This window comes from Onychostruthus taczanowskii, unplaced genomic scaffold (genome assembly GCF_017590055.1).
Source record: "Onychostruthus taczanowskii isolate IOZ18803 unplaced genomic scaffold, ASM1759005v1 scaffold90, whole genome shotgun sequence".
Classification (NCBI taxonomy): domain Eukaryota; kingdom Metazoa; phylum Chordata; class Aves; order Passeriformes; family Passeridae; genus Onychostruthus; species Onychostruthus taczanowskii.
The window spans coordinates 2,415,291-2,438,050 of NW_024506994.1; the positions used below are offsets into that span (position 1 = coordinate 2,415,291).

General features: G+C 50.7%; 1 long non-coding RNA gene across 1 annotated transcript; it reads right to left on the reverse strand.

Annotated features, from left to right (window-relative positions):
* Window positions 1-14,234: 14,234 nt before the first annotated feature.
* On the reverse strand, window positions 14,235-15,184 carry LOC121347512. The gene is made up of 3 exons (XR_005954241.1): window positions 15,044-15,184; window positions 14,876-14,963; window positions 14,235-14,340 (listed from the first exon to the last, which is right to left on the reverse strand). It is a non-coding gene; the product is annotated as an uncharacterized LOC121347512 (long non-coding RNA).
* Between the last annotated feature and the right edge of the window lie 7,576 nt (window positions 15,185-22,760).

Here is a 22,760-nt window from a genome sequence, read left to right on the forward strand (position 1 = left end):
CCAGTAGCCCAAAAGTTCCTTTTCCTGTTTCTCCCCCTGCACCAGAGAAAAGGAGGCTTTGGTTTCCTCTTCTGACACCTCTGACAAGGGTTCCCAACCCAGAGCTTTGTATCATCCAGCCTTGTGTAAGGACCCTGCGGTGCTGTGGCTTGCTGGGCACATGCAGGGGCAGAGGGACACATGCAGGGACACAGGGACACATGCAGGGACACAGACACAGACCCTGCTCACTGGAAATGAGCACTGACATGCTGCTCTGGCTCAGTGGAACAATTTCTGAGTCCCTTCATGAAACCCTCCCAGTGAACCCACCATCGGTGATGTGTGCAGGTGGTGCCTCTGCTTCTGCTGAGCATGCAGAATCCCTCTCTCGTATTTTTTATGATTGTCACCTTGTCACTGTGACTTCACACCTCAGGGCTGTGCATGAGGAAATGCCAAGATGTTCTGCTGGCAAATCCCCAGCACCTCGCCCCTTGTAATTTGGGGAGACCTGATTGCTCTGCCAAACACGTGGAGAAGGAGCTGCCAAAGTGGGCTCATGGCACAGATCCTCCTGCCTGGCAAGGACTGTCACTTCTCCCTGTGGTAGGGCTGGTATCAAACACGCTGGCTTCACAGGTGATGGCTCATCCATCTTGTATTTCTTCACCTTGGCTGGCATTAGAAGGAGGAGCAGTTTTGTTGGATCACCTGGGTTACAGAACTTGTCATCTATCCTGTGTTGCTCTCCCTTTCTCAGAAGCATCTCTAGAGTGAGCCCTGCTTATCCCTCTGAAATGTCAGATGCACCAACCTGATATCTAATAAGATGTTCTTGAAGTTTCCACAATTGTTTCCGATAATCTGTGATTATTTGAATACCCCACACCAGCTGGTTTTACAATAGCAGTAAGAAAGAAAGAAAATGGAGAGAAAGAATTAAATGTTTTCATATTATCAGAGTTTAAATCAAATATATGAGGAAGGAATCCTTCCCTGTGAGGGTGGTGAGGCTCTGGTACAGGTTGCCCAGAGAGGTTGTGGCTGTACCATTGCTGGATGTGATGGGGCATCCAAGACCAGGGTGGACAGGAGATTGAAGTCAGAGCTGAGGGTAGGGAAAGGAAGGTGCTTGGAGCTGCCGTGAGTGGGGCTGCAGCACGCCAGGTCAGTCAGGCCCTCCCCACTCACCAAAGCAACGAAAGAGGAAAAATTCCCTGTTCTTGGGCAGAACTGAGGACATGATCCAGGTCCTGCTGCATCTGCACAGAGCTGGAGCCAGAGCTGGCCCATCCCAACAGACATGAGGAGGAGGAAAACATGCAAGTCCTGGTCTGGGACACATGGAAAAGGTCACACTGGTGTAGAAATATCCTGGTTTGTTTTCTTATGGAATAAGGAGAATGCCCTGTGGTCTCTGCCCATCTCAGTCATTCTGGAGTGACAATGCTCTGCTCTGTCAAAATCTGGGTCCTCTCCCTGTGTGCAAAACAAACCTTCAGGCACTTGATTCCCTGAGTGGTTCAATACCTGCCTGTGTCCATCTGGAGCGTTGTTTGGGAGCAGCTGGGGACCCTGTCTGGTTCACTGGAGACTTTCCCTCTCAAGAATCATACCCATAAAAATACTGATGTTGGAATAGACTTCTAAGAATGTTGAGTCCAGCCATTCTCCCAGGACTGCCAACACCAACACTAAACCAGGAGCATAAGTGCCACATCCACACAGCTTTTAAATTCTCTGCATGAATAGTGACACCACCACTGATCTGGGCAGCATGTTCCAAACAACCATCACCCTTTCTGCAAAGATATTCTTCCCAATACCCAGTCAAATCCTTTCCTGGTGCATTTTGAGACCATTTCCTCTCATTCTGTCAATTCCTCAGACCTTCTCCTGAGAAGTGAGTATGTGTGGTGTCTCTTTCCAGAATTCTCTCCACTCAGGGTCCTGCATGTCCCTATTGCCTTGGTGTTCCCATTGCAGCCCTGTGAAGACCCAGGAGGAGCAGCAGCCATGAAGATCCTGTTCCTGCTCTTCCCCCTGCTTCTCCTGTTGGTCCAGGGTGCTGCAGGTGAGAAGGGAAGAGGGGAAAAGGGTGAAACTGTAAGCACCCAGCAGTGGGAATTCAGTGTCCCTGGGAGTGACCATGTTTGTAGGAATGATGAGAAGGTAACGGGTCTGGGGTCAGTTGTGTTTCCGGAGTGAGTTTCCAGATGGACACTGCTTTGGGGTGGAGAGAGCCCATGGAAACAGAATCTGGCTTGTTCTGTGGGTCTGGGACGTGGAATGTGATGAATCCCTGCCTGCCAGCTCTGCTGGTCCATGAAGAGGTAGAATGCAGCTGGAAGACAGCCTGGCTCTGCCTCAGCTTCATGCTGGTCCTTTCTGGTCTGTGCTGTGGTGTGCCTCCAGTTTGGGGGGACAGGGACCTTCCAGGTGGGACACATTGCAATAGGAGATGTGACTGTGGGGGGATTGGTTCTGAGCCCTTCTCTTGGCCTGAAATGCACCAGCACCAGGGAGCATCAGCCTGTCTATAATCACAATTTGACTCTCAGATTTTTCCATTAATTGCTCCCTGTGTCTTTCCCCATGGGAACAGGCAATACAGTTCTATGCTTGCGACTACGGGGATACTGCTCCAGGCTTCCTTGTCTTCCTGGTACACGTGTTATAGGAAGATGTACAGGAGATTATATGTGCTGCAGAAGGTAAGGCCCAGATGCTTGGCTGAAGAAAGATTTTCCTCTGTTTTCTTCAGAAAGATCTGTTACCAACACCTTTCTAGACAGCACATGATCTATACTGTCCAGCATTTATGCTGTGAGAGTGATGCTTAAGAAAGGGAAGAATAGTCCTTGTGGGTTTGATCTCCTGTCACTGGGAGCTGCAGGAACCCCACGTCAGCCAGAGCCTTCCCACTCTCCCCCTGTCCCCAGGACCTCATTTAGCCTCTGCAGGGGAGTCGCCAGAGTCACTAAAGAGGGAAACATTCCCTGTCCTTGGGCAGCACTGAGGACATGATCCAGGTCTGGCTGCATCTGCACAGAGCTGGAGCCAGGGCTGCCAGCACTGAGATAGCCCAGCTCCAAGCTGTCTGCACCAAGGACTGCAGCTCACCTCCCCTGAGCCTGACTCTGCTGCACCTCACCCTGGGCATTGCAGGACAGGGGGACAGAGTGGCAGGGAAAGTTACACCTGGTGATGTGCTTGTCTGCTTTCTTTTTACAGTCCCAGAGGTTGAAACCCTGAAATTCGCAAGCAGGACATGTCCCATTTGCTTCTGACTGCTGAAAATCACCTCTTGATGTCCCCATCTGCTGATGTCCCCATCTGCTGATGTGCCCTGGCCCAGGCTGGGTGGGGTGCCTGTGGTGGGGATGCACAGATGCTCTCACTCCTGTGAAGCAGAATCTATGTCCTGCTTTTTTTAGGCCCAGACTTCTTTAATTTCTCAGGCCCCTACTTCCCTGTCACTCATTTTGAGGTGGGTGATGGTACTTTCTTGTGGGGGATGCTCAGCACACGTGAGGATGAGCTCAAGCGAGGCACTGTCCTATTGCTGTGGGAAAAGTGCTCCCTGGGTTTTCTGCAGGGATGTCCCATAAGTCCACATGGAGCAGGACATGGTTCCTATTGGGAATCTCAAGGTCCACATCTGTGTTTGTGTGTTCAGTGTGCAGACTGTGGGAATCCCTTCTGTTGTCTGGGCACACCTGGGACTGGCTGGAGCCCAGGCAGGCCTTGCCCTCTGTTCCGAGTCCACCTGGGCTCTGCTGAGCTCTGGGAGCTGTTGGAGTGTCCCTGCACTCCCAGCTGTGGCTCTGGGCTGAGAAGGGCAGCAGATCCAGTCCAGGGTTTCCCCCATGTCCCTGGGCTGCCCATTGTTCCCTGTCTCCCTCATGCAGGGGAAGTTTTCTGGTGGAAGTTGGGTAATGTTTATAGCACTTGACTGGGACACACTCAGGACCTCCCCTCAGTAGCCTTCTGCAGGAATTCTCCAAAATGTCTGATGCCTCCATCCCTGCACCAGGCAGGACTCTGAGGGTGAAGCAGGATTTCCTTTCCTCCCTTTTCCTCCTCCTCTCCACCAGGGCTGCTGTGCACAGTGATGTGGACTCAGAAAGACATGACATAGGAGCCATGGTGATAGGGGCAAAGCCTCATCTCTAAAATAGTCACAGCTTTGTTACAAGGTCCCAGCTCCAATCCCAACTGTGAAACCTGCAGCAGGAGCCATTCCTTAAAGGTATGGGGCAGTGAGGAATGTCTGCACAGCCAGGAGAACTCACAAGTGACTCATGATCTCAGTAGAGGAAAAAAAATAGTGGTACTGAAAGGTTTGACTTCTGTCTTTTCTGGTCTTTATTCTGTTTATTCAAAAATTCAACATCCACAGCACAGTTTCACTGTAGCATCACTTAAATCCTCTATTTTTTCATTCATTTAATTCATTACTGCTGTACCTGCTGCTCTCTGGAGCATATACGTGAGGGGAGCACGTAGGACAGGCTGGAGTCCCTTGAGTACTTAAGATGTCCAGCCCAAAAGTTCCTTTCTCTGTTTCCCCTCTGCACTGAAGAAAAGGAGGTTTTTGTTTCCTCTTCTGAAACCTCTGGGAAAGATTCCCAACCAAGGTCTTGTGTCATCCTGCCTTGTGTAAGAACTCCATGTGGTTCTGTGTTGTGCTGGATACATCCAGGGACACAGACTCTGACCCTGCTCATTGGAAACAAGCACCAACCTGCTGCTCTGGCACAGAGCAGAGACTTTCCCGCTTATCTTCAGAAAACCTTCCCAGTAAACCATCAGTAATCTGGGCAGTTGCCCCTCTGTTTCTGCTGAGGATCCATTTCCTGTGTTTTTCTTAATTGTCACCTTGTCACTGTGACTTCATATTTCAGGGTTGTGCAGGGAAAAATGATGAGGCACAAGGTTCCACTGCCAAATCCCCAGAAACTCAGGCTCTGCAATTTGGGGGCAACTAGATTGCTCTGCCAAACTCCTGGAGAGGGAGCTGCTAACTTGGGCACATGATATACACCCCTCCTGCCCAGCAAGGACTGTCACCAGAACTGGGCTGGTGCTGGTGCCCGCACCCACCAGTTCCTGTGCCCATCCCAAGGATTTCCCTGCTGGCCCCACAGCCTGTTGGCACTGTACCACAGGTGTCACAAGAGGTGTTGCATGGGGACAACGGTGACATTGATTGCAACAGCCCCACGAGGCCCCTCAGCCTCTGCCCCTGCAGCAGGGAGGGACCAGGGCCAGCTCCAAAACACATTAATTGACTCTGCTGGGCTGGGTCTGCACGCACAGGAATGTTGAGACCATTGGCCTTTGGAAGTGAAGAATGTGGTAACACCAATTTATCTGAGCTGCTAGAGATGGGAAGACACCCGGCTTTTACCCTGATGGGAGATATTTCTGGACACTTTCAGGTTGTAGCCCAAGGGACCACTTGGAGAGATCACCTCCTGGAGGAGCTGTACAGCCAGCCTGGGAGACTTTTTCTCCTTGAAGGAATGCTGAGGTCTCCTGGCTGTGCAGGATCAGGCTCCTGTGGAAGGGATCTGAAAAGAACAGAGGTTGTGGGCTGGTAGAGATGTCAGTGCTGTGGGTCGAGAAGAAGGGGGGAAACTGAGCAGGGACTGCACTGAAGACCTCAGCTCAAGGGCAGATGTGGAAGCTTGACATCCCAGTCAAGAGTGTAGCGGGAATGCCATGATATCTGGGATGGTTGGGTGGGAAGTAATGCCAGGCCAAGAAGAGAGCCCCCAGCACAGCCATGCACACAAAGCCATGGATGTTGGGGACAAGGGACACCCATAACCAGCAGGACCAGAATAAGGATCCTACTCCCCAGAGGGACCATCTGCAGGGCAGCCCCAGCACAGGCACCCCACCCAGCCTGGCCCAGCAGGCACTGCCAGGCTCAGCGTGCCCAAAGCACGGCCAGGCAGGAGCATCCCCAGGGACACAGGCGCTGCTCAGCCCCAGCACCATGCCCAGGGCCTCGTGCTGCCACCAAGGCAGTGGCAGCCCCAGGGGCAGCAGGCACAGCACGCCTGCAGCAGCAGGACACGCACACACGGCCCAGCCCTGCAATGCCAAAGTGCTGGTCTTTATTCAAGCCAGGAAAAGCAGCCCCTGCCCCAAAGACAGCGGGGCTGGCACCACAGGGCTCCAGCCCAGCAGCAGCCAGCAGGAGCAGCTGCCACTGCTGCTGTCAGCCCAGCTGGGCATAGCACAGGCAGCGAGGGCAGGGCACATCAGCAGATGGGGACATCAGGAGGTGATTTTCAGCATCCGGAAGAAAGGGCCATGTCCTGCTTGGGAATTTTAGGGTTTCATCCCCTGGGACTGTAAGACAAAAGCAGACAAGCACATCAACAGGTGTAACTTTCCCTGCTGCTCTCTTCCCTGCCCTGCAATGCCCAGGGTGTGGTGCAGCAGAGTCAGGCTCAGGGGAGGTGAGCTGCAGTCCTTGGTGCAGACAGGTTGGAGCTGGGCTATCTCAGTGCTGGCAGCCCTGGCTCCAGCTCTGTGTAGATGCAGCAATGTTGGGATCATATCCTCCGTGGTGTCCAAGGACATGGAAGGCTTCACTCTTTGGTGGCTTTGGTCAGGCCTCTGCAGAGGCTAAATGAGGCTCTGGGGACAGGGGGAGAGTGGGGAGGCCCTGACTGACCTGGGGCTGCTGCAGGCCCAGTGACAGGAGATCAAACCCACAAGGACTGTTCTTTCTCTTCTTAAGCAACTTTCTCATAGCATAAATGCAGGAGAATATTTACCATGAGTTGACAAGAAAGACATTGGTAACAGATCTTTCTGAGGAAAAAAGAGGAAAATCTTTCTTCAGCCAAGCATCTGGGCCTTACCTTCTGCAGCACGCAAAGCCTCGTGCACATCTTCCCACAGTGCGTGTACCACGGGGGCAAAAACGCTTCATGCAGAATCCTCCTTTTCGCCAGCATAGACCCGTATTGCCTGTTCTCATGGAGAAAGACACATGGAACAATTAATGGAAAAATCCGAGAGTCAGATTGTGATTATAGACAGGCTGATGCTCCCTGGTGCTGGTGCATTTCAGGCCAAGAGAAGGGCTCAGAACCAATCCCCCCACAGTCACATCTCCTATTGCAATGTGTCTCACCTGGAAGGTCCCTGTCCCCCTAAACTGGAGGCACACCAGAACGGAGAGTAGAAAACACCAGCATAAGGTTGAGGAAGAGCCGTGCTGGTTTCCAGCTGCATTCCCACCGCTGCTTGGACCAGCAGAGCTGGCAGGCAGGGATTCATCTTATTGCACATCCCTGACCCACAGAAAAAGCCAGGATTCTGTTTCCATGGGCTCTCTCCACCCCAAAGCAGTGTCCATCTGGAAACTCACTCCGGAAACACCTTTCACCTCAATCTCCTGTTACCTTCTCATCATTCCCACAAACATGGTCACTTCCAGGGACACTGAATTCCCACTGCTGGGTGCTCACATTTTTCCCCTTTTCCCCTCTTCCCTTCTCACCTGCAGCACCCTGGAGCAACAGAAGGATCAGGGGGAAGAGCAGGAACAGGATCTTCATGGCTGCTGCTCCTCCTGGGTCTTCACAGGGCTGCAATGGGAACACCAAGGCAATGGGGACAGGCAGGACCCTGGGTGTGCAGGATTTCAGAGAGAGACCCCACACTCACCTCCCTGACAAAGGCTTTGGTGTTCAGGCAGCAGCAAAGCCAGCAGGAATGGCTGTGTCCAGATGTCCTTGGGGCCAGGCAATGCTGCAGTGCCCCAAAGACGCTGGGTTTATAGCAGTGCTGGTGGGTGGGACAGGCCCCAGCTGCTGCTGCTGGCACAAGTGGCCTGGGCCAACCCGGGAGTGCCCCATGGCTGTGGGGGTGCTGGGGCTGGCCCTGGTCCCTCCCTGCTGCAGGGGCAGAGGCTGAGGGGCCTCGTGGGGCTGTTGCAATCAATGTCACCGTTGTCCCCATGCAACACCTCTTGTGACACCCGCGGCATAGCGGCAACAGGCTGGGCAGGAGAGGGATGGGATGGACAAGAGAGGTGGGTTGGTGTTGGGAAGAGTAGAAATGAGGAAATGGTTTCCTTCCTTGTGATCTCCCATTTTATCTGTTCCATACTAGTGTAGGATGTGGAATATTTGACTGAATATTGCGATAGTGCTCAGCTTTGTACAGGGCAAGGAAAAGATTGCCACTCATTTCACATCAACCGCTGTTTTGGGGAGTTTGGAAATGTTATAGAGAAAATAAAATTTCCTCCACACCCTGTCACAGTCTGCTCTACGAGCAGGGAGTCGTGACATTAAATTGGCGTAGCAGACAGGATTCTGGTAGACAGAGAGGTTTGCAGGTTGTGTGTAGTCTGTAACATGGGAAGGACATTTCACCTTAGCCACACCTAGCCCGTCACTTCCGAAGTGTTGAACACACCTAGATAGCAAGGGCCATGATTCGAATTTCCCTCAAGCTGCACACATCTAGGTGGAAAGCATCCCCATACTCAATTGAGGGTTCTGTCTTCAGAATTTCACAAAAGATCTCTCAGTGCAAAAGGTGAAACTGTTTCTTTGGTGTTTGTGTGTATCTGGATTGCCTGGGAAGGAAGGGACAACTTGAAGTAATTAAGCTGGGTGTCCCGGGCAGATTTTCTTCCCTTCACCCATCCAGGGAAGTGAGGGGAAACACAGCAAGAGCTGCGTGGTTGTGTAACTTAGTTTGTAGCTCTCTGTCACGGTTTTTGGTCCCCTCACAAAGGAACCGTTTGAGTGTGTGTATCTGGACTGTCTGGGAAGGAAGGGACACCTTTGGAGTAATTAAGCAGGACCTCTCAGGCAGATTTCATCCCTCATCCCCCAAGGGAAGTAAGTGAAGGGGAGCACACAATGGCTGTGTGATTGTGTAACTTAAGTTGTATCTCCCTGTCATGGTTCTGATCCCTTCAAAAAATGAGTGAAAACCTCGGTGCAAAAGTTAAAGGTGGGTTTTATGCTCTGCTTGCTAAATACAATGCCAAGCTGTCTCCAGGAGGGGAAGTTTGGGCAGAAAACAACTGGTTTAATTTAGAAAATGTTATTGATAGAACATGTTCTTTACAACATGAAACAAAACTTAAAATGGGCAAAAATAAAACCATCCTCTGCTCAGTTTTGGGAGCTTGTCTCCAGCAGCCATAGAAACTGGCTTTAAGTAAAGGAATGAGGAAATAGCAATAATAGACTCCCTTCAAAACCTAGTTGAAATTTTGCAAAAACAGTTAAATGAAGATAGAAATGAGATTTATAAGTTGCAAGCTGCTCTTAGAGAGGAACATGTTAAAAATACACATAGTGCTGATTCCTCTACAGAGGCAGAGGAAAAGGAAACTCCTCACATTAAACAGATCTATTCCCATAAGGAACTTGAAACAGTAAAAAATTGTGGGCAATACTGCTGTCCTCGCTTGAGACCCTTAGTTTCAACAGAATATAATACATTAATGATGAGGATCTTGACCCACATATCACAACTAAACAAATACCATTCAGAGCTACCGAACTGGCTAAGCTGAAAAAAGAATTCAGGTGCCTCCCACAAGAATTGGAGACAGAATATGTTTTCCGAGTGTCCCTCACTGGTGGAAATCAAATTAAATTAACTGAACAGGAAGCCATTGGGTACTGGGGACACGGAGTCTTCTTAAGAGCAGGAGATAATCGTGATGCCAATTTAATGTCACTATCTGCTCTACGAGCAGGGAGTCGTGATGGTTCGTTTTGCTGATCTCAGAGTGCAAAAAGCCAACACGGAAAGGGGATTGCAGTATCAATCAGAACAAATGCATCTTTATTGAATTATCACAGCAAATGCATTAAGGGAATTAGGGAAAGGAAATAATAGATAAGAAGGGGAATAAAGAGGGTATATAGCTACCAAACATAGAGGCAAAGTCCTTTGTAGTCTAGCTGAAGGAATCCGCCTGTCACATCGGGGGCATCTTGAAAAACCTGGTTAACTCAAGGTTCTATTATAGCCCATTGCTAAGCAGGGGAAACAGATCATGAAACCATTGAGGGGGAACAGATACATTAAAGAATAAGTTTATTGAAATCGCTGAGGGGGAAAGAGGGTACAGACAGTCCATGTTCTCAGCAGTAGGCGAGAACCATTGTCTTCTTGGTCCAATGGCCACACCTACAGGCAAATATCTTTCTTTGGTCAGGTCGGCTCCCCCACGCACCTTCCCCATTTTAGGGGTTTCAGTCTCGGTCCTTGGGAGCGGGGGGAGCTTTTCCATATAGGGGTTTCATATCTCAGTCCTTGAGAGAGAGAGTCTTCTACCATCTCAGTCCGTACGTCACGGTGGTTGAAAAGCAGATGAGGGGTCTTCCGTGGGGACCACCAAAGGCTACCCCAGAAAAGTCCAGCCAGGCCAAGAGGTGGGGAAATTCTCAAGATATTGTTGTGGAACAGGTGCTAGCATATAGGGCGCAAGGCCCCGTTGGCAGGCCCTGCCAGAAGCAGTCACTGTAGGCACAGCTGCGAACAATCGCTCGGAGGCCAGAACTCTGCTCAGGGGCCTCAGGATTATTTGGTGTTCATCCACCACCAGCAGGCCAGAATTCTGGTCAGGGTCCCCAGGGTCCTGATGTCTGTCCTTGAGACAGTCATGAGGCAAAAGAGGGGAACTCCAGACCATCTCTCACACTCCCACTTGCCCTTTACTTCCCCCTGTGTGCTCATTAAGAGCTTGTTTTCCACACCTCCATCAGTCTGGCTCCAGATGTTCTGGGCCAAGGAACCCCTGAGGTGGGGGAGCAGCACTTCACTGCTGAGGGAAAGGGAGTTTGAGGTGACAGCCCCAGAGTCAGTGCCAGGACAGGTGACCAGAGCTGAAGGAGAAGCCAAGGTAGGCAGGGATGATCTGAACATCCCTCACCAAATCCTCCAGGTCTGGAAAGCAATGACAGTGCAGACATTTTTGGGGGCAGTCTCTTCTCCCAGGTAACAATTGACAGAATGAGAGGAGATGGTCTCAAATAACAGCAGGGAAAGACTAGACTGGGTGTTAGGAAAAATTTCTCTGCAGAAAGGGTGATGGTTGTTTGGAACATGCTGCCCAGAGCAGTGGTGGAGTTGCCATTCCTGCAGGGAATTTAAAAGCTGAGTGGATGTGGCACTTGTGCTCCTGGTTTAGTGTTGTGTTTGGAAGTTCTGGGGGAATAGTTGGACTTGATATTCTAAGAGGACTTTTCCAACATCAGTAATTTTATGGGTATGATTCCTGAGAGGGAAAGTCTCCAGTGAACCAGGCAGGGTCCTTAGCTGCTCCCATACAACCTTGTCGATGGACACAGACAGGTATTGAACAAGGCAGGGAATCAAATGCCTGAGGTTTGCTTTGCACACAGGGAGAGGCCCCAGCCATTGATGGAGCAGAGCATTGTCACTCCAGATCACTTGAGATGGGCAGAGATGCCAAGAGATTCTGCTTATTCCATGTGGGTAAACTGTTGTAAATGCAGGTCCAATGACGGGAGACAATGATGCATCTGACTCCATATTCTCAGGAGGCTAATTTATTACTTAATTATACTAATATTAAGAATTCTGTACTATACTAAACTAAAGAAATACAGAGAAGATACTTAGTGAATGCTAAGAAGACCATAATGAAAACTCATTACTCTTTCCAGAGCCCTAACACAGCTAGGTCCTAATTAGCCAATGAGTCAAAATAACTCACACCAGAGGCCAATCAAACAATCACCTTTGGGAAAACAATCTCCAAGCACATTGCACAGGAGAAAAACACAGGAGAAGCAAATGAGATAAGAACTGTTTTCCTTCTCTCCAATGCCTCTCTTGCTGCCTTTCAGCTTCCCAGGAGAAAAACCCTGGGTGAAGGAATTTTTTCAGAGAATGTAAATGCCACAGGTAAGTAAGGAAGGATATTTCTATACCAAAACGGGACCTTTTCCACATGTCACCCTTTCCACATGTCATCATTTTCTGCCTCTCCTGTCTGTTGGGATGGGGTGTGGAGCAGCACAGCCACAGCAGGGAGGGCTGTGGTGCTGGAACAGGACAAGGAGGAAAAGAAAACAGACAAGCACATCACCTTGGGTAACTGTCCCTGCCACTCTCTTCCCTGCCCTGCAATGCCCAGGGTGTGGTGCAGCAGGGTCAGGCTCAGGGGAGGTGAGCTGCAGTCCTTTGTGCAGACAGGTTGGAGCTGGGCTGTCTCAGTGCTGGCAGCCCTGGCTCCAGCTCTGTGCAGATGCAGCCAGACCTGGATCATGTCCTGGGTGCTGCCCAAGGACAGGGAATTTTTCAGTCCTTGGTGGCTTTGGTAAATGTAGTGGCCTTGACTGACTTGGGTCTCCTGCAGCCTCACTGAGGGTAGCTCCAAACCACTTAAAGGCTTGTACATTCTCTTTTACGCCACTTCCAGTAATTTTGTGTTAGAAAGATATTTGTAATGGATCATTCTGCGGGAAATGGAGGAAAGTCTTTCTTCAGGCAGGGGTTGGATCCTTACATTTTGCAGCACAGGCTCACTGCTGAACATCTTCCAATAGGTTTTGCAGGCGAGCTGCAGCCAAGAAACCTGCAGAATCCCCCAAGGCGCCTGCATCGACCTGCATTTCCTGTTTCCATGAAGAAAAGCAGACACATGTATTGTAACAATAATCTAGGGGACCAGGGTGTTCTTGCAGTCCTGCTGGCAGGCAGGAACTCCTCGCATCCCACATCCCTGTCTATTTCGCTGGGATCTCTCTATCCCAAAACGGTGTCCAGTTGGAAACTCACTCAGGAAACTCCTCTGACCCCGATACGTTCTCATCATTCCCACAAACACAGTCACTTCCAATGACACTGAATTCCCCCTGGTGCAGGCTCACACTTTCCCACATCTCCCCTTTTGCCTTCTCACCTGCAGCACCCTGGACCAGCAGGAGGATCAGGGGGAAGAGCAGGAACAGGATCTTCATGGCTGCTGCTCCTCCCAGGACTTCAGAGGGCTGCAGAGGGGACATCAAGGCAATGGGGACAGGCAGGATTCCAGGTGGGGCAGGAGCCTGGGCTCTGTGGTTCACCAAACTACAGAGGGGCTGCTTCCCAGCTACTGATGATGATGTTTCCTGTAGTTTCCTCTTTAAAAGAACTCTGTGCTTTGTGCCATCCTGCCAACCCTTGGAGCATTTTAGAGTGCCTCACTCCCTTGGAAAGCAATTGCACAAGTAGATGCTTTTAAAATATTTTCTCTGGTCTATTATGTCTTCCACAGACCTTCACCTAAAAACAGACTGCAGACCAAGAGGCATGTGTTGCCAAATAATCAAAAGCACCAGGGAGTGAAATTTGGGGAAAACAGAGAAAAATATTGTCATTGAAGTACTTATACTCCCTCAGGCTTCATGAATCAAACACATGCCCCAAACACCCTGACCAATCCTGACTGCTTCCATGGGATCAGGAAAATCCTCACAGCTCAGCTTGATAGTGTTCATCCTTACCTCCAGAACATTCGCAGGATTCCCACCAAGGACCTTCCCCAGCACCAACCCAGGGAGCAGCCGGAGGGCAGGGAAATGTCTTGGTGCCCAGAAATGGGAACAGAAATCAATGTGTGAAATTACTAAAAGCCTGAAATGATGGGAAATCTCTGCACTGCTGTGGGAAAAGACTCTCCTTATTTTGTAAGGAAAAGCCTTCATGACCGCAGCAAAGAAGATCCTGGGTCCCTCCTGCAGCATCAAGGCGCTTTTCCAGACTGTGCTGTACTTAGGAAACCTCGCTTTCACCTTCCACATGTTCTTTTTTTGACGTCTTTGCCAAAAAAATGCAGTCCTTGGTGCAGACAGGTTGGAGCTGGGCTATCTCAGTGCTGGCAGCCCTGGCTCCAGCTCTGTGCAGATGCAGCCAGACCTGGATCATGACCTCAGTGCTGCCCAGGACCGTGAAGCCTTTACTTTTTGGTTGCTTTGTTGAGTCCTTTGCAGAGCCTGAATGAGGCCCTGGGGACTGTGGGAGACTGGGGAGGCCCTGGCTGACCTGGGGCTCCTGCAGCCCCAGTGAGGGGAGATCAAACCCTCAAGGACTATTCTTCCCTTTCTTTGGCATCTCTCTCACAGCATAAATGCTGGACAGTATAGATCATGTGCTGTCTAGAAAGGTGCTGCTAAACAGATCTTTCTGAGGAAAAAAGAGGAAAATCTTTCTTCAGCCAAGCATCTGGGCCTTACCTTTTGCAGCATGCAAAGCCTCGTGCACATCTTCCCGCAACACGATATGAACTGCCGGGGCAAAAATGCTTGATGCAGATTCCCCTTTTTGACCGGCATGAAGCTGCATTGCCTGTTCCCATGGGGAAAGACACAAGGAGTAATTAAAGGAATAATCTAAGAGGTCAGACTCTGGTTATAGACAGGCTGATGCCCTCAGGTACTGGTGCATTTCAGGCAAGAGAAGGGCTCAGATCCAATCCCTCCACAGCCACATTTCCAATTTCAATGTGTCTCACCTGGAAAGTCCCTGTCCCCCTAAACTGGAGGCACACCAGAACAGAGAGTAGAAGACACCAGCATAAGGTTGAGGAAGCGCTGTGCTTGTGCCCAGCTGCATTCCCACCGCTGCTTGCACCAGCAGGACTGGCAGGCAGGGATTTGTCACTTTCCATGTCCCTGACCCACAGAACAAGCTAGGATTCTGTTTCCATGGGCTTTCTCCACCCAAAGTCAGGGTCCATCTGGAAACTCACTCGGGAAACGCCTTTGAGCCCAGTCCCCTGTTACATTCTCATCATTCCCACAAACATGGTCACTTCCAGGGACACTGAATTCCCACTGCTGGGTGCTTACAGTTTCACCCTTTTCCCCTCTTCCCTTCTCACCTGCATCAGCCTGGACCAACAGGAGGATCAGGGGGAAGAGCAGGAACAGGATCTTCATGGCTGCTATCTCTTCCGAGTGTTCACAGGGCTGCAAATGGGGAAACGAAAGCAATGGGGACAAGCAGGACCCTGAGTGTGCGGAATTCTGGAAAGAGACCCCACACTCACCTCCCTGACAAAGGCTTTGGTGTTCAGGCAGCAGCAAAGCCAGCAGGAATGGCTGTGTCCAGATGCCCTTGGGGCCAGGCAATGCTGCAGTGCCCCAAAGACGCTGGGTTTATAGCAGTGCTGGTGGGTGGGACAGGCCCCAGCTGCTGCTGCTGGCACAAGTGGCCTGGGCCAACCTGGGAGTGCCCCATGGCTGTGGGGGTGCTGGGGCTGGCCCTGGTCCCTCCTTGCTGCAGGGGCAGAGGCTGAGGGGCCTCGTGGGGCTGTTGCAATCAATGTCACCGTTGTCCCCATGCAACACCTCTTGTGACACCCGCAGCAGAGTGGCACCAGGCTGGGCAGGAGAGAGATGGGATGGACAAGAGAGACGGGTTGGTGTTGGGAAGAGTAGAAATGAGGAAATGGTTTCCTTCCTTGTGATCTCCCATTTTATCTGTTCTATACTCAGAGTGAGATGTGGAAGATCTGACTGAATATTGCCATTGGGCTTAACTTAGTGCTGTGAGCGGAAAGTTTTGCCACTCATTTCAAATCCACAGCTCTTTTGGGGAGTTTGGAAATGAGATGGAGAAAATAAAATTTCCTTCACTCTCTCTCCCCTTTACTTACCCCTGTGTGTCCTTGGTAAGCCCTGAGCTCGTTTTCCACACCTCCATCAGTCTGGCTCCAGATGTTCTGGGCCAAGGAGCCCCTGGGGTGGGGCAGCAGCACTTCACTGCTGAGGGAAAGGGAGCTTGAGGTGACAGCCCCAGAGTCAGTGCCAGGACAGGTGACCAGAGCTGAAGGAGAAGCCAAGGTAGGCAGGGATGATCTGAACATCCCTCACCAAATCCTCCAGCTTGGAAACCAATGGCAGCGCAAACATTTTTGGGGTCAGTCTCTTCTCCCAGGTTGCAATTGAAACCATGGGAGGAAGTGGTGTCAAAGAGCACCAGGGAAGGATTAGAGTGGGTATTGGGAATAATTTCTTTGAAGAATCGGTGGTGGTTGTTTGGGACATACTGCCGAGAGCAGTGGTGGAGTCACCATTCCTGCAGGGAATTTAGAAGATGTGTGGATGTGGCACTTATGCTCATTGTTATGTGGAAGATCTGACTGAATATTGCAATCGTGCTCAAGTTTGTGCAGTGAGTGGAAAGTTTTGCAACTCATTTCACACCAACAGCTCTTTTGGGGAGTTTGGAAATGAGATGGAGAAAATAAAATTTCCTTCACTCTCTCTCCCCTTTACTTACCCCTGTGTGTCCTTGGTAAGCCCTGAGCTTGTTTTCCTCACCTCCATCAGTGTGGCTCCAGATGTTCTGGGCCAAGGAGCCCCTGGGGTGGGGCAGCAGCACTTCACTGCTGAGGGAAAGGGAGCTTGAAGTGACAGCCCCAGAGTCAGTGCCAGGACAGGTGACCTCAGATGAAGGAGAAGCCAAAGCAGGCAGGGATGTTCTGAACATGCATCACAAAATCCTCCAGGTTTGGAAAGCAATGGTAGTGCAAATATTTTTTGGGGTCAGTCTCTTCTCCCAGTGTCGTGGGGTGACAGCCTTTATCCCAGTATCGTGTGTTGTGTCACCCAAGGTTTCAGTCCTTGGTGGCTTTGGTGTGTGGGGAGGCCGTGGCTGACCTGAGGCTCCAGCAGCCTCACTCAGGGAAGCTCGAAACCCCACAAGGGCTTTTCCCTTCTCCTTTTTGGCCTCTTCGACTAATTATAAAAGCAGGAGAGATTTTATCAGATGGTGGCCAGAAAGGAATTTGTAATAGATCCCTCCAGGGAAATAGGAGGAAACTCTTTAGACAGAGATCTGGTCCTTACCTAATGCAGCACACTTGGACTGTTGAACATCTTCCAACCTGTTTTGTTGGGGAGCGGCATCTCCCAAAGCTGCAGTATCCCCCTCTGCTTCTGCATAGAAGTATATTTCCTGTTTCCATGGACAAAAGCACAGACACAAACAAATTACAGCAATGAAAATGATAATGATAATGATGATTATGATGAAGATGATGACAATAATAATAATAATAATAATAATAGTAGTAGTAGTAGTAATAATAATAATAATAATAATAATAATAATAATAATAATGATAATACACTCAGCTGATGAATAAGAAAAGGACACCTTTGTGCCCCAGGAAATGCCTCCATCCAAACCTTCCTCCATCCCCCTTGGACTCTCTGCCATCTCTGTGCAGGGCAAGAGACTCCCAAGCAGGAACAGCTGTGTGCAGGCTTGGAGCCTGAAACCTTCCTGATCTACAGAGCAAGGCAGGATTCTGTCTCCAGGGGATTTCTCTCCCCTAAATCTTTGTGGAGTTGGAAACACATTTGAGAAACCTCAAGAGGACCTCAGTCTTCCTTTACTTTCTCATCATTCCCAATCCACAGTCACTTCCAGGGACACTGAATTGCTCCTGGTGCAGACTCACACTTTCCCCCATCTCCCCTTTTCCCTTCTTACCTGCAGCACCCTGGACCAGCAGGAGAAGCAGGGGGAAGAGCAGGAGCAGGATCTTCATGGCTGCTGCCTTTCCTGAGTCTCCACAGAGCTGCAATGGGAACACCAAGGCAATGGGGACAGGCAGGACCCTGGGTGTGCAGGATTTCAGAGAGAGACCCCACACTCACCTCCCTGACAAAGGCTTTGGTGTTCAGGCAGCAGCAAAGCCAGCAGGAATGGCTGTGTCCAGATGCCCTTGGGGCCAGGCAATGCTGCAGTGCCCCAAAGACGCTGGGTTTATAGCAGTGCTGGTGGGTGGGACACGCCCCAGCTGCTGCTGCTGGCACAAGTGGCCTGGGCCAACCCGGGAGTGCCCCATGGCTGTGGGGGTGCTGGGGCTGGCCCTGGTCCCTGCCTGCTGCAGGGGCAGAGGCTGAGGGGCCTCGTGGGGCTGTTGCAATCAATGTCACCGTTGTCCCCATGCAACACCTCTTGTGACACCCGTGGCACAGGGGCAACGGGCTGTGGGGCCAGCAGGGAAATCCTTGGGATGGGCACAGGAACTGGTGGGTGCAGGCACAGACACCAGTGCAGTCCTGGGGGAGCAGAATCCTTCTCTCACAGAATCACGTCTGGAATGCTTTTGGTGGGAATGGACCTGAAAGATCATCTCATTCCACCCCCTGACATGGGCAGGGACACCTTCCACTGTCCCAGGTTGCTCCAAGCCCTGTCCAACCTTGAATAGTTGCAGGGATGCCACAGCCACAGCTTCTCTGGGCAACCTGTGCCTGGGCCTCTCCACCCTCACAGGGAAGGATTTCTTCCCAATATCCCATATAGTCCTGCACCCTGTCTTTTTGAAATCATTCCCTCTTCCTCTGTCCTTTTCGTATGTCTCTCCTCCAGTGATTGAATTTTCAATTGGCACAGCGTGTGCAAAAACTCACAGAATATGGAAAACAACTTTGGACACTGCAAGGCCGTCTTATTAGACAACAGGTCTGTGCACCTGCCATGTCAGGGGGATAAGCAGGGCTCTCTCTAGTGACTCTTCAGATAAAGGGAGAGCAACACAGGACAGACGACAAGTTCTGTAAACCAGGAGATCCAACAAAACTGCTCCTCCTTCTAATGCCAGCCAAGGTGAAGAAATACAAGCTGGATGCAGCCACCACTTGTGAATCCAGTGAGGTTGATGCGAGCCATGCCACTGGGAGAAGTGACAGTCCTTGCCAGGCAGGAGGATCTGTGCCATGGGACAATTTGGCAGCTCCTTCTCCATGTGTTTGGCTGAGCAATCTGGTTCCCCCAAACTGAGCTGAGCTCCTGGGGATTTGCAAGTGGAACCTGGCATCTCAGCATTTTCTTTTTTGCAAATCTGAGATGTGAAGCAACAGTGACAAGGGGAAAATTATACAAAATGTGGGGGAGGGATTCTGCATGCTCAGCAGAAGCAGAGGCATCGCCTGCACACATCACCGATGGTGAGTTTACTGGGAGGGTTTTTTGAAGGGACTCAGAAAAGTTTCTACTCTGTGCCACAGCAGCAGGTCAGTGCTGGTTTGCACTGAGCAGGGTCTGAGTCTGTGTCCCTGCATGTGTCCCTGTGTCCCTGCATGTGTCCCTGTGTCCCTGCATGTGTCCCTGAGCCCCTGCATATGTCCAGCAAGACACAGCACCGCAGGGTCCTTACACAAGGCAGGATGACACAAAGCTCTGGGTTGGGATTCCTTGTCTGAGGTGTCAGAAGAGGAAAGCAAAGCCTCCTTTTCTCTGGTGCAGGGGGAGAAACAGAAAAATGAACATTTGTTCTACTGTTGACTCCAGCCTGGCCTCTGTGCTCTTTCACTCCCCAATGCTGCAGACAGCAGCAGACAAGATAATAATGAATTGGATGTATGGAAAAATTGAGGATTTAAGTGTTGCTACAGTGAAGCTGTGCTGTGGACACTGATGACACAGGAATGGCTGTGTCCAGATGCCCTTGGGGCCAGGCAATGCTGCAGTGCTGCAGATGCAGCCAGATCTGCATCGTGTCCTTGGTGCTGCCCAAGGATTTTGAAGGCTTCAGTCTTTGGTGTCTTTGGTGAGTGGGGAGGCCCTGGCTGACCTGGGGCTCCTTTAGCCCCACCGAGGGAAGGCCCAAACCCCACAAGATCTTTTCACTTCTCTTTTGGTCCTCTTTGACTGAGTTTAAGACAGCAGAGATTTTATCAGATGGTGGCCAGAAAGGAATTTGTAATAGATCCCTCTGGTGGAAGAGGAGGAAACTCTTTTCAGGCAGAAATCTGATCCTTACCTCTTGCAGCAGGATCTGAATGATGAACATCTGCCAACAGGGGTTGTGGGGTAGCGGCAACCCCCAAAAATGCAGAATCCCCCTTTGCGCCTACAGGCATTTTCATTTCCTGTATCCATGGACAAAAGCAAACACACACCAATTACAGCAATAATAACAATAATAATAATAGCAACAACAGCAATATCAATACATTCAGCTGATGGTTAGAAAGAGACACATTTGTGCCCCAGGAAATGCCTGCATCCAAACCATCCTCCATCCTCCTGGGGCTCTCTGCCAACCCGGTGCAGGGCAAGAGACTTCCAGACAGGAATAGCTGAGTGTAGGCTTGAAGCCTGAAACTTTCTTGACCTACAGAACCAGGCAGGATTCTATCACCATTGTATTTCTTCCCACTAAATTGTTGTTGAGTTGGAAATGCATTTGAGAAACCCCTTCGACCTCAGCCCTCCGTTACATTCTCATCATTCCTACATCCTCAGTCACTTCCCAGGACATAGAATTCCCACTGGTGCAGACTCACACTTTTCCCCCATCTCCCCTTTTCCCTTCTCACCTGCAGCACCCTGGACCAACAGAAGGATCAGGGGGAAGAGCAGGAACAGGATCTTCATGGCTGCTGCCTCTCCTGGGTCTTCACAGAGCTGCAATGGGAACACCAAGGCAATGGGGACAGGCAGGAACCTGGGTGGGACAGAAACCTGGGCTCTGTGGTTCACCAAACTGCAGTGGGACTGCTTCCCAACCACAGCAGATATTTCCCCACCCCTTCTCTTTAAAAATAATTCTTCGTTTTGTGCCACTCTCCAAACGTTGGGAGTGTTTCACATCTCTGTCTTTTGGAAATTGATTACCTCAATTGAGTTTTTCAATTAATTTCCTTTAAGGACGTCCAAAGACCTTTCCCCAGAGAATGAGCACCAAACCTGGGGCCAAATGTTTCCCATCCATTGAAAATACATGGCCAGTGAAATGTGGGGAATAACTGAGGAAAAATTGCCCCTGAAAGTTATGGAACAGTCCATCTTTCTGTCCTTCAGGTTTCATGTATCAAACACATGCCCCAAACACCCTGTCCAACCAACTCTGCTTCCCTGGGATCAAGAAAATCCTCCCAGCTCAAGGTGGCAGTGCCCATCCCCAACTCCAGAGCATTCTAGGATTCCTCGCAGGGACATTCCTCCGCCCCACACTTGCACCCCCTGATCTGGACAGCACCAACCCATGGAGCAGCCAGAGGACAGGGAAGTGTCTTGGTGCCCAGAAATGGGAACATAAATCAACTTTTGCAGTAATTGAAATCTTGAAATGATGGGAAATCTCTGTACTGCTGAGGAAAAAGACTCTCCTTACTTGGTAAGGGAAAGCCCTCATGACCCCAGCAAAGAACTTCCTGGGTCCCTCCTGCAGCATCAAGGCGCTTTTCCAGACTGTGCTGTACTTAGGAAACCTCACTTTCACCTTCCACATGTTATGGCCCCTTAGATTCACATGGAGGCTTTTGTTCTCTTTCCCAAAAAAATCTCTGATGACCAAATTTTACACCTAGGTACTTCCAGCAGCTTGGCCTTTAGGAGATGCTGCTCTTCTGGGCTTTGAGCTGAGACCCTGAGTTGGCAGGATTCATAAAGAGACCCCACACTCACCTTGCTGACAAAGACTGTGGTGTTCAGGGAGCAGCAAAGCCAGCAGGAATGGCTGTGTCCAGATGTCCTTGGGGCCAGGCAGTGCTGCAGTGCCCCAAAGACGCTGGGTTTATAGCAGTGCTGGTGGGTGGGACAGGCCCCAGCAGCTGCTGCTTGCACAAGTGGCCTGGGCCAACCCGGGAGTGCCCCATGGCTGTGGGGGTGCTGGGGCTGGCCCTGGTCCCTCCCTGCTGCAGGGGCAGAGGCTGAGGGGCCTCGTGGGGCTGTTGCAATCAATGCCACCGTTGTCCCCATGCAACACCTCTTGTGACACCCGCGGCACAGCGGCAACGGGCTGTGGGGCCAGCAGGGAAATCCTTGGGATGGGCACAGGAACTGGTGGGTGCAGGCACAGGCACCAGTGCAGTCCTGGGGGAGCAGAATTTTCTCACAGAATCACGTCTGGAATGCTTTTGGTGGGAATGGACCTGAAAGATCATCTCATTCCACCCCCTGACATGGGCAGGGACACCTTCCACTGTCCCAGGTTGCTCCAAGCCCTGTCCAACCTTGAATAGTTGCAGGGATGCCACAGCCACAGCTTCTCTGGGCAACCTGTGCCTGGGCCTCTCCACCCTCACAGGGAAGGATTTCTTCCCAATATCCCATATAGTCCTGCACCCTGTCTTTTTGAAATCATTCCCTCTTCCTCTGTCCTTTTCGTATGTCTCTCCTCCAGTGATTGAATTTTCAATTGGCACAGCGTGTGCAAAAACTCACAGAATATGGAAAACAACTTTGGACACTGCAAGGCCGTCTTATTAGACAACAGGTCTGTGCACCTGCCATGTCAGGGGGATAAGCAGGGCTCTCTCTAGTGACTCTTCAGATAAAGGGAGAGCAACACAGGACAGACGACAAGTACTCTAAACCAGGAGATCCAACAAAACTGCTCCTCCTTCTAATGCCAACCAAGGTGAAGAAATGCAAGCTGGATGCAGCCATCACTTGTGAATCCAGCGAGTTTGATGCCAGCCATGCCACTGGGAGAAGTGACAGTCCTTGCCAGGCAGGAGGGTCTATGCCATGAGCCCACTTTGGCAGCTCCTTCTCCAGGTGTTTGGCTGAGCAATCTGGTCCCCCCAGACTACAATGGGTGAGGTGCTGGGGATTTGCAAGTGGAACATCTTGACCTTTTCTGTTTCACAATCCAGATATGTGTAGTCACAGTGACAAGATGACAATCATAAAAAATGTGGGAGATGGATTCTGATGTCTCAGCAGAAGCAGAGGCACCACCGCATTACTGGTGGTGAGTTTACTGGGAGGGTTTCTCAAAGGGACTCAGAAAATGT